This window comes from Hylaeus volcanicus, chromosome 8 (assembly GCF_026283585.1).
Source record: "Hylaeus volcanicus isolate JK05 chromosome 8, UHH_iyHylVolc1.0_haploid, whole genome shotgun sequence".
NCBI classification, from domain to species: Eukaryota; Metazoa; Arthropoda; class Insecta; order Hymenoptera; family Colletidae; genus Hylaeus; species Hylaeus volcanicus.
The window spans coordinates 3980360-3992707 of record NC_071983.1 but is presented as its reverse complement, the minus strand read 5'-3'; the positions used below and the strand labels follow the sequence as shown (position 1 = coordinate 3992707).

At 44.8% G+C, this 12348-nt stretch overlaps 1 protein-coding gene across 6 annotated transcripts in view; it reads left to right on the top strand.

The window, feature by feature from the left end:
• Positions 1-2290: 2290 nt before the first annotated feature.
• The window catches only part of LOC128881065 (monocarboxylate transporter 10-like), an 81621-nt gene continuing 71563 nt past the window's right edge, over positions 2291-12348 (top strand). For 2 of the 6 annotated variants that reach the window (XM_054131743.1, XM_054131738.1), the window contains exon 1: positions 3737-4389. The gene's annotated coding sequence lies outside the window, so the exon portion shown is untranslated. Of the gene's footprint in view, positions 2831-3350; positions 3457-3736; positions 4390-12348 lie in introns of those variants that run through there. The other 4 variants (XM_054131740.1, XM_054131739.1, XM_054131742.1 and 1 more) reach the window with 4 other exon arrangements.

Here is a 12348-nt window from a genome sequence, read left to right as displayed (position 1 = left end):
AGCCATCTTGTGGCGAAAATACCGAACTAATTTTTGGAGTTTGGTCAGCGCCTCTATCGGGAAAACGCTCAAGTTTGTCCTCGATAGTTCCGTTTTTCACTGCTAGATGGCGCCATTATCAGTGTTATTTACCGACATGATGGTAATGTATCGACAGGTCGGTAAAACATACCGCAAACAGCGCCATCTAGCAGTGAAAAAAGGAACTATCGAGGACAAACTTGACCGTTTTCCCGATAGAGGCGCTGACCAAACTCCAAAAATTAGTTCGGCCTCTTCACCGCTAGATGGCGACACAATTTCCCGCGGGAAATTTGAATGTATTTTTATTAAATTATATAAATCCTTCATTAGAAGCATTTGTAAATACTAATGAGCAGTCTAAAAGTCTTTTTCACACTAATTTAGACATCTATGACCATGATTGGCATAATGAATGCGCTCAATAATTCTTCTGTACATTGTTTAGAAATATCTTGCTTGGCTAAAATTGGTACTGGTCGGCTCCCCTTTATCATAGATTAATGTACACCTTAATCTTCCTCGAGAAATGCTCAGTAAAAGAGTGAAAATCGCATCAAAATCTGTCAAGTGATTCCGGAGATAAGTCCGAACAAACAGATTAATTTTTCTTAAACTCCATGTATAGGTCATTTTCTCGAGTTGCAAACAATTTTGCTGGTTTCGTCGAACAGTCGCTATTCGATTACCAATTTAAACGGTTGAATCCCTATACGATCGAGTAATCGGTGGAAAACTATGTATATCGCCAATTAATTCGTGCTCGTTATCATGTGTAGTAAAATGTTCCGAGTTTCAACGGCTTCTGTTGAAAAGCATCACAACCGAAATCACCAGGAAAATCTGATACCAGTAATCTAGACGGAGTCCGATATCGTTTTTCTCCGAGCGTGCAATTAATCGCAGTCGATCCTCGCGATATCCTAAGAACGTGAATTTAATTGGCGAGCCTTCAATGCAGGACACCGCCATCGTTGAACCAACGTTGGTTAAGAGGCCACTTTGGTACCTCTCGGATCAAACAATCGATTTCTTTCAGTTGCATTTTCTTCAAGGACGTACTCTTTGGTGTAGTATCTCGTAATTTGCGAAATTTGAATAATTAGCGATCTTCTGATTCCGCAATGTTCTATTATACGCGATAATTGCAGGATAATCCGACAAACTATACATGACCAACGTAGAAAACGTGGAAAAGTCTTGATTTAATAAAATATTCACCGATATAAAGACCGTGAAATGTTGCAATCAATCGTCTCTTAATTTTCAATCTGGTCCGAGTTTTCTTTTACAAGAAAAAAAGGATTACGAAGAACCGTGAATTTTCGATGAAAATTATCAGATTGCTCCCTTAAAGCGCGATTGATATTCGCGGTATAGTTGATCCGAGCTCCATTCTGGAACAATGTTTCGAACAATGTCGAATATCGCCTCCAGCGATCGAACAATGCATCGCGATGCAGAAAATGGTGGTATTGTTCGCAGTCCGGGGAATGGTCGATCGGGTACCACTCTGTTCATCGCGATCAAGATGAAACGAAGGTGTGTCGTCCGTCGCCCGGCAAGGAGTTTCGTTGTTCCGATCAATCGGATGTGAACAACGGGTTCGTCGAGAATCACGAGAAATTTTTTAGTGGTACATACATTTGAAACTGCCATGTTCATTACATATTCCTTAAATAATGCTTGTAAGAACGTTGACGTATTCGCATCCCGGCGAAAAGGAGTTCTTCGCGTTCTACTTCCTTCGCGCGTATGTGGATCACCCCATTTTAGAAAGAATAACGAGTAGCAAATTAATTTTTTGTACACATGAAATATGAAAATAATTAGAGAATTCTCACTGTGGTTCTCCATGAAAAACAAAAGATAACTAGGCGGTCTCGAGCCGTGGTTGGCTTTCCAGAGTTTTAAATACAGTTATATTGAAAAACTGCGGTTTTTCACGACACGGTCCATTGTTCCCGGGAACAAATCCGCCCACGCACCGACTCAAAAACCGCGAAGAACGCAGCTAGCGTGCACCCTCTCTTACGGCGCACCTCGACGCACCGCGATCGACCCCGTGTCTCATAATCCCGGCGAGAGCGTTGAATACGCTTGACAGCGGCCTGGGGTAAAATAAGAGGGAATCGCGCGTGCAGGGTAGAAGAGGCTGAAAGAGAGGACTAGGTGGCGGGCAAAGGCTGTAGGGGACGACCGTGTGCCGAACGGGGTAGAAAGGATAGGGATGCTGCGGATAGAGAGAGCGGTTTCAGTCGCGCGACGGCTCTCGTCCCGGCCAGTCGATCGAGCTCCTCTCCGTTTGGGAAGAGCGAACTCGCGCTAAAGAGACGATGCTTCCGTCGAACTCAAACGTCGATCGTCACGACGTACTCGCGATCCGACGATGTGTGATCGTGTGACCAGTCAGTGGATCTCGGTTGGTGTCAATTATTCCAAAAGTCGCTTTCTCTCTCCCGACTTTGTCGTCGAAAGCTTGCAACCACCTGTGCTCGCGAGGCCATACGTTAGCAACAACAGCCTGGAGCTCCTCTTCCGGTTGATCGGATAACCGGAACAAAGTAAAGCCTTCCTCGAGGATTCCTTGAAAAATTGAATCTGGTCGCTGTTGCGGCTCGAGGTTCGCCTGTTTACGTTACGGCGATTTAAACGGCGACGCAACGACGAACGATGAGAGGATAAATGGGTCTCACGAGGACGGACAACGTACATACAAGCGTGTTCAGGAAAGCGTCTCGGTGCGAATTGATCGCGAGTTAATAGCTCGTGCAAACCACCGACGACGCGGGAACCTGTCCGCGCCACGGTATGGTATTTGCATCCCATAGTTGGCCAAAATTGTTTCTCTGCTTCGATCGCACTCTTTCCAAATCATTTTATGAATTTACACGTTTATCGAAATTCGAACGCTCTTACGAAAATAAACATACGCATTAAGCGAATATTACGCACAGGACGGTCCGCACGGAACGTTAGAAATTTTTTGGGATTTTTAAATTTAAATCTTTTTAAATCAAATTTGCTTCTTTATTATTAGCCCTTCGCACTCGAGAGGTGACTCTCAGTCACCCAGTAGGTTTTCTTTAGGTTTAATTTCTTTGGAACTCGAAATGTCAATAACATGATTGTCGCGTTGAGGCAAAGGTGACGTGATTCTCAAATCTCAAACTAAGGATCTCAGTTTCGAAGTTAATCGAAGCTTAGCGTTCGTGACAATAGAATGCTAAGAAGGCATCTCGAGTTGCTGATAGACACCAGAAAAAAGGCCTCGAGTGCAAAGGTTTAGAGGACTTGGCTCTGTTTCTTAAACGAAAAACTTTGGACAGGTAAGAAGGGGATTGACTCTTCCCAAGTGAACGATCCGAGGCAGAAATTATGGCCCTCTGTGGTTCATACGGTCAACTAAACTGTGCACCACACTGTTTAGACACGGTACGTAATTATGAGTCTACTTTTGGTCAACTCTTTGATGCAAATGCTCGACTATGCGACGGGACGGGCTGGAATTCGAGCGTTCTTCTTTGCGCGAAGTCGCGGGTCAAGGCCAGCCGTCGTTTTAAAGGCGCGCGAAGGAAACGCGATGCTAAACGCCGCGCGTTCTTGGGCCCCAATTTCGTCCGCTTAAAGGGAACTTCTCTTTTCTGAAAGGTTTAATATCGTCACCCCTGACATACAATTTCCTGGAGAGTCGAGGTACCTTTTCTTCCTCTTCGCGATTCTCCAAGTCTTCCGTGGCCCGAGCGAGAGCGAAAATTTGATTAGGTCGCACCACGCGAAATTACCATTTCCTCAGGTCGGAACGAAAAGTATGTCGTAACTTACCTCGATAATTCTTCTTTCCCAAAAGATTTAATATCCTCGCTCTTGACGTACAATTCATCGCGAATTCGCGCTACTTACTCTTCTTAGCTTATTGTTAGTCGCGGTATACCTCGCCTCGAACAACACGTTTTTTTTCCAAGTACAAACCGCAGTTCCTAGAAATTCAGCTTTGGCTTTCGCGATTTCGGTTACGCGCGTTCTTGGATTGTTGACATTCCCTCTGATAAAAGGCGTGGCGTATCGTCGTAAACGGTTACCTCATTTAAGTGGTAAACAAACCGGACGGTGGCCTCGCGAGGGGGGAAACCCACGGTCGCGCGGCAGGTCGGTTAAATTGTTTTCGATCGAATAGGAAAACTCAGTATCGTTTCAGCGACGGAACGCGAGGCCGGCTTCCGAAGCTAGCGTCTTCTTAATTACAGTATTTTCTTAAACTCTCGACGATACGTTGACCCGTTTTCGCGGCGTGTGTCGAGTGTTCGCAACACGTTGCTTAACAGGATTTTCTTCGCAAAGGTCATTGTTGCCTCAGTCATCGGCAAGGTTAGTAGCTTTCAAGTATCACGTTCTTAAACTCTTGCAAGGGGAGGATCCGATCGACCTCCTTACGATTTTAACGTGCTTTCGTGGAGCGCTAGAGCATGTGCTTCGACATCGATACATTCACGAATATAAAAATGGGAAGAACGGTAATAGTTGGTTGTGGATATGTCGCAAGGAAATGATAAAAATAGAGATTTGATCAAATCCCTTAACTGTTTTAGTGAAACAGTCGTACTATTTCATCTTTTCGTTAAAACAGTTAAGGGATTTGATCGAGTCATACTGTTTCATCTTTTCACTAAAACAGTTAAGGGATTTGATCGAATCACTTACTTTCTTTAGGGAAATGACCTTACGGAGTTGTTATTTTAACATCTCCCGTGAATTGATCATCTACCTTAGGGATTTCATCAAATCTCGATTTGTATCATTTCCCTGCGACAGATAGAAAACAAAATGAGAACGAAGTACGAAGAGAGGGTAAAAAAAGGGATCGCGGGCTAGCCGTATTATCAAAGCACGTGTAGCTATCTTTCGTGTCTTCGTGTTGTGCCACGACTCTCCTGGTGTAATACGAAGACTTGAAAGTGCCGGTGGCTGTAATATTGGCTTTGTTTCCGATTTCTGCCTAGTCACGATCTTCTGTGAAATTCCTTCGTCGGTCGGGCTAGTGCACCAACGAAACAGAGGAAAAAAATGGTGTGGTGTCCGTTATTGAAACGAAAATATTGATCGATGGAAGAAGAAGCAACGGCGGTGATTTCTTTTCCACTTGGAAACTGATACAATTATTCTTTTTCCTTTTTCCGAGGTACGAAGCCTTTTAATTATTTCGTGCACGGTTACAAAAGCGAGCTTTTAATTTGCATCGGCCGCAGGTTGCACGCAATTTCGCGACGATATTAAATTCGCAGTTGTATTTTAATTAAGCCATGACGAACGATTTGCGTTTTTCCAATTATAGCGCGTTCATCGTTTCTCGCTTGTTACGAACGGTACACGTCCAGACGCGTTCACGCTAATTTATTTCGCCTTTTCGATTATGGATGCGCCGTTCGGATGGGAGAGATTCATCGGATATTAATTCGTTGCGAAACAATCTTCGCGGCTGATCGTTCGCCATCGAGAATATGATGCGCGATCGGTCTCCGCATTGTATTCGACGATTGAGCGATTCGAGCACTGATCAAAAATTCTCACGGGGAAAACAGAATACGCGGAACTCGTAGTTCCCCGCGGATAGGAGTGCACTTTAACGGAAAACAAAAGACCGTTGGAAATGCAATTCTCTGAAAAATCACCGCGAACGCGGAACACTTCAACTTTCATAGAACGCTAGTTATTCGAACAGAGTGTAAACTCTTTTCGACGATAAAAAACAATGGAACATTAAAAATTATTTTTAGTTTCGTTTCATTCGTCAGCTGAGGATTCGGGATGTTCTCGAGTCGCGAGAACTAGGATAGATGCGTAAAAAAATAAACCGTACAAAAGGTCGAGGTGCAATTAAAGTGGTGTTCCTAAATTTAACATAAAAAATTCTCACTCGAAAGCGAGCATTATCGTATACCTTTCAACGTTTGCGACCGCCGCAAAATCGAGACTTTCGCGGAGAAAAAAAAAACAATGTTCGCCAACAGCATCATCGGGGATAAACTTTTTCAGATAATGTTTTCGTCGTGTCGTCGATAAAACAATTCCTGTCTGCGCCGGTGTCATTACAGGGAAACTGGGTTGCGTGGTTTTGCCTGGCGTTGCGTGGGTGGAGTGCCTCTCCCTTTCTCTCTCTCTCTCTCTCTCTCTCTCTCTCTCTCTCTCTCTCTCTCTTCTCGAATTCCATTTTATTTTTTTTTTCACCCCGCTCTGTTTCCTTCTCGACCCTCCCTTCCTCTGTTTCCGGTAGCGTTTCGTAGGCTTAAAAGTTGGCACAGTCTGGTGCACCTTGACGTCGCTGTGCGCGTGTCGCGGCTAGAAAATTAGATTTTCTAATTGGTGCATTACGTGGAGAGGAGGAGGGGAAAGGAGGGGGGAAGATAATAACGAAAGGGCCGCAGCTGAGCCCGCGGCATTAAATTTCGACGAAACAGATGGCGTCCTTCCGGTTGTCCCGTCTTTTTCTTCGCGAGACAGTTATTTGCTTCTGCTTTGTGACGAGCTCGCAGCTCTTTCAACTTGTTTGCGCACGGAATTGTGGGACACAGGATATACGAAAGGACTCTACCAGACTAGAATCTGTTTATATTAGAGCTCATGCTGAAATATATGAAACGACTCTAGAAACTGTTTACATTAGGTCTTATGCCGGGATATATGAAAGGACTCTAGACTGTTTATATTAGAGCTTTCGCTAGGGTGTACGAAATGACTCTGCGACGCTGAAAAATGCTTATATTAAGTCTGGGATTATAAATCGTTTATTACTCGTGTCGCAGAGTTATTCCTACGTTTCGCAATGCTTGTTCGAACGCATGTCTCGATTGCATTTGAACTTGAGAAACCGACTCGCGAAAGAGAATAATTCGGTTCGTAAAAGTAGCTATGGTAACGGGAACATTTTTAAGTCGTCGGAGTTTCTTTCGACTTGGAAACTGCGTCGCGAAAATCCCTTTACGATATTTTTTCTCCTCGGAGAGATTAATTTTCGTTTATGCAAATCCAAGCTCAACGGAGACATTCGGCCGAAAAGTTTGAAATAAATCGCTTTGTATATTTACGATAAACCAACGGCAGAAAAATAACTCGAACGCGGCTATGAAATATTACTCCAAGCATTCGTGTTTCAAACCAGAGAGATTAATTTTCACAAGTTCGAGACACGCCGCGCTCGCTAAATGAATTTTTTTCCTCCAGATGCGAACAGACATTCACCGTGAAATTAAATAGTCACCCTCGAAACGGAGGTAGATCGTTGAAGATATTTTGAAATCCCACAAAAATTACGAGAATTTCGTTAATACAGTTATTACAGGAGTTGGAAAGCTTATATGCTATACGAGAAACTGTACTTCCTAACTATAATACTACCAGGAAAGTGCTTCAAGTTTCCAATTGAAGTTTCAAGCTTCTGGCACTTCAAGTTTCTCAGAAAATTTCGATTTTCCACGGAATTATATTAAACTCTTCATTCTTTCGAGAAATGAGAAACTTCTGACTCGGAAGTGTCGATACGAGCACTTTCGTAGTTATTTAATATTTTTTGGACGTTTATCTAATCCTCATCTAACACTTTTGCCGCAATTATTTCCCGAGGGTTAGTTTTATTTGTCATTTACGAAACGAACGATCAATCGGTATTAAAGTCGATGGAATGTTGGCGATTGAAAAGGAGGCTGAAAATTTAATCGAAGCGCGATATATAATTCCGAAATTACGCTTCGGGCAACGATAGAATAATGCTCGATTTAACGGTGGTTTTCGCTGTCCTGGTATTTGAATGATACCATTTGTTCCTTAATCGACATTATTTCACAAACTGCGCGCGATTACCCGGCGTATCGTTACTTTTTAATCGCGCCGTTAGATGTACCGCGTTCTCGCGGTTCGTTCGATGTAACTGGAGGTTACTACGATGGTGTATCCCAATTACACATCCTACGTTTTCAAAATTTATAAATTGGTAAAATAGAAAAAAATCTTTAAACTGGAAGTACCAAAACGCGACGACGCGTGTTCTCAATCGTATCAGCCTTCTGCTTTCAACGTAGTTCACACAATGTTCCTCGTACGACTTGTTGCCCAGGTGCTTCAATGCATCAAAAGATAACGGCGCTGTACGAAAGATACTCCATTTCGTTTTGTATCTTTTTCGTTCGTCTGGTTCCCGTTCACGTCGAGAAGCTGTGTGTCGAGATTCCTCGACTCTTGCCGACTCTCGCATCGACAACTCGTGCGTGATGCGATCCAACCAGGTTCCTCGTGTACTTGTAACTCATATATGTCAATTACGGACGCGATCTCTATCGATCGTCGCGTTGATAGACAATTTTGAACGTTTACGGGGTACAAGTAACTTCTTTTACCAGATTTATAAACAAATTGGGCGTCGAAAACCAGATTTATAAACAAATTGGGCGTCGAAAACCAGATGCACTCGCCATAACGCGCACGTTCTCTGAAAAAACTGCCGTTAAAACGGTTTCCACGGCGTCCGCGGAAAAAAGATGCGAGCAATATATTTTAGAGGATGCATTTTTAAGCTGGAAACGGCCACGCTGGCTCGCCTCGACACTGTACGCGTTTATTCTGACCCGCGGACCGCGATGTCCGTCTCGTTTTATTCCGTCCCTTTTTCACCTTCTCGTTTTTACTTCTTATACAAGATACGAATGGTAAAAATATCCTTGGCGTTTTTTTTTCTGCTGGTTCCGCGGGCCCGGAACGTGGGGATTCCGCTGCGGTTGCCCTCGTTTCGCGAATGGCGTTAGTATTTGTCACCCGCGAGAGCTTAATTCCCCGAATTTGTTCTACTTCCTAAATAAATTTTTACACCGACGTCCGCGAAAATCCCACGCACGCGTCGGCTCGAAATGGGACAGTTGAAAAACCGCGACATTACAAGGGAAGCCACTTCGGGGGAGCCCGGATTCTCGGATTCGTAGGTTTTTTAAAATTGTCCGAAGTCAACTTTGCCAACGAGGAATCGTACTCTGTCGATTTCCGTGCTTCACGCGTCCACCTAATCACGCGGAACGTACCGCGGTTGAAAATTCTTCGGTGTTAGGAAGTAGTTTCGCGCAGTTTCCATAAACTTTTTTCCCAGTGATTCGCGCAGGGAAACGGTATCGAATTAAAGTTCGTCGGGGCTGCGAGAATTTTCATCGAAGGAAAGGGAGGAGGGCTAAGAAAGCGTCTGCGCTCGTTAATGTATCGGAAAGAATTTAATCGCTAGGTCGGGGACCGGCGACGGTAAATTATATCAAAGCCCTTCGACTGCAACGGGCCGTGAAAAGCGCATTCCGCGACTCGTTGAGTCAGAATGAAAAAGAAAAAAAAAATAGCGACGCGCATCGACGATATCGGTGACCCCTTTCGACGAGGGCTCCTGCATCGGCTGGGTAAACTGTTTCCCCTGTGAAGCAATTTAGGCATCGAATCAGCGTGATTCGGAAAAGCCTGGCGCATGTTAAAACTGCCGCGCCGCGGGTCGTCTATTTTGCAGCGTTTCAGGTCGAAACTTTTTCTCTCGAATGCCAGTGTTCTTTTTGTTTTTTCTTGTTTTTTTTTTGTTTTTTTATCCAACGTTCGATCGGAAGCTTTTTACGCGGCGGACAAGCCCAGAGCGATTGTCAAACTTTGGCGTAAATTGTTTGATATTGTTGCGCGTTGAGAACAGGAGGTCGGAAGCCGTCGAATAGCGCGCGTCCCAGTTCGACTCGATATCAACAAGTTAGGGTTAGGATTATTTCTCGTTCGTTTCCGTATTCGATCGCCGGGATGCGCGTCCAACTTATCTCGCCTAAAATAGACAAACTCCTGCCGAGAAAATTGATTCGCGACGTCGCTCGTCTCATAATTACAATTTCTTCCGCTCTTCAGCCGAAGGGGAGCGCGCCCAAGACTCCGTGGAATTGCAAATTCGTTCGTTACTCGACTTTCTTCTATTTCCCGAGAAGTTAACTGTCATGTTTTCTGGGAACGAGTGGCAAATGGTACTAATAATCCGATGTTAGGCGCCCGTTTGTCGTCTCACGAACCCGTCACCTTCGGGTGAAATTATTATCGGAGATTAATTAATTCCCGAAGAGTTCACGAAAGGACGTGGATTTTGCGTTCGAGTTGTAACCAGTAAAAAATCCCAATAATTCCCGGATTAATCAGCCTTCCGAGGGAAATCCGCCTTTAACGAGGGACTAATTCTCCAAGTTTGACAACTCGCTTGGCACGCTTGTAATCAGACACAGGGATAAACGGTTGACGTTAATCGGGTTCACGAAATTCCGCGTGATCCGGTGGCGGCTAGTGCACGACAGTTTCTTCCGGCGCTCGACAGAGGGGTGTTCCCGCGAGTAATCGATTTACCTCGACGTAGAAAGGAGGACATAATTCGTTAAATTAATTCCGTTTAATTTCGTTTTCCCTCGTTCCGTCGATTTAACGGATTAATTCCCCGAGTTACCGGCCGAAGGGACTTTAAAACCGACACCGAAGCTCTTTTCGCGCGCTGCGACGCGGTCGCTGTAATTTGCGAATTTAGAATTACCTTTGATCGCGCAGTATTGAAATTACCCTTATTAGAAGCCCCGTGCTCGTTGCTAATCGCCTCGATTCGTTTCACCGGGACCATTATTATGGGACCGATCGTTTCGAGCGACTTTTTCGGACGTACAAGAATGGCTCGAGTATCGTTCCTCTTGTTGCTCCGTTTCCTTGAAACAATTACGTGGCTAGCAAAATTCGAGGCTGTACAACGTTCAAACAAAGGGTTAATTTACGTTAACTACGCGAATCGTGCGTCCACACCTACAAAGGATCCAATGAAAAATGTCTTTTCGTTACGAGTCGCTTCGGAGTTCTAAATTCCTTGCGTTTTCTTCTTCGCGAAGGAATCCGGAAGCTCGTCAAATTGAAAAAAATGATACATCATTGTAGAATTCTCGCGCTCGCTAATTGAGTAGGGAGCGATCGATAAAAGTTTCCGCGGCTGGTTTGGAAGAGACGCGAGAAACGAGCTAGTTAAAAGTTGAAAATTTTGAGATCAATACAACAGGTCGGTACGAAAGTTCTGCTCGTACTTGATTCCAGCTAATCCACGGCGGCTTTTCGCGCGAACAAAGCCGGGGAATTGAAAACCTCGTCGAAAAGACCGCGTCGGAGTCGAGAAACGAGTACGAGCAACGTCGTGTATCCAATTGGATACGTACGATGTATTTTTTGGTAGCTTAAAAAATACTCGTTCCGACTAGATCGACGGAAAAAAATTTCCTTTACGTATTCCCTAACGGACGAAACATTTCTCGACGACGGTGGGTCGCGACAAAAGCATTCCCGCGACCCGATTTAATCGAGAATTTTCCCGTCGGGGCTCGAGAAAGCGATCGCTGAAACAATAGGAAACTCTTCTGCGTCTGTCGTCCTGCGACGTGGATTCCGACCAGCTACGAGTCGAAATAATCCACGGCTTCCCGATGTGCCGTATCGATTAGGCGTGCAATCAGGCGACGATTTGCATAATCGAGCACCGGGCCAATGAATATTTGACGAAGAATACGATGCTCGAAGCGAGAGTCGAGCTGTTTTCCCTTCGAGTCAGCGAACGATGGGGCAAAGTCTCCTAAACTCGACCAAAATGCGTGCTTGCGTTGCGGTTACTCGAAACGAACTTGCGGGTGAATAACTTGGAACGAACGATGGGACGCCACTCGAAATTATTCGATTCCTCGCGAAACGAAGGTCAAAGCAGACTCGATGAAAATCCAGCGACGCGAAGAAGCTGTCCGCGCTAGATAAAGTGATTTAAGTTCGTCGGCGAATGGCTCGGGGCGCTTTTGGGCCAGTGCTTTCTCACGGTCATTAAAACTTTCTAATGGGGGTCGAAGGATTTGAATCGAGCGCACACGCGACCTAAAGCTGGAAACGGATTGAGAGAGAGAAGAGGGAAAAGGTAGAGCGAGAAAAGAAGCTCGAAACGGCACGATGCTGATGTAGCCGCGATGCGTTTGCCTTTTCGAAGACCTACAGGCTCGTTACCCGCGTATTTCGACCCGAAGACGTTCGTAAACGATCGTCCGAAGAAATTCCTACAAATTCTAATAAAGCAGCCCGTTAGTTTTTCAGCCATCGATGCTTGGAAAGCATTGAATACCAGTTTTCAAACAAATAAACTGGTAACGTTCCATGGTATCTAATTTTTCACGAGAGAGAAGAATCACGCGCGATCAGATGATCGAGGCGCGGCCTTACTCGCCTATTCTGGGCTCCATAACCAGAGATGGACTCGAGAGAGCGTGGCCGTCCAGCGGA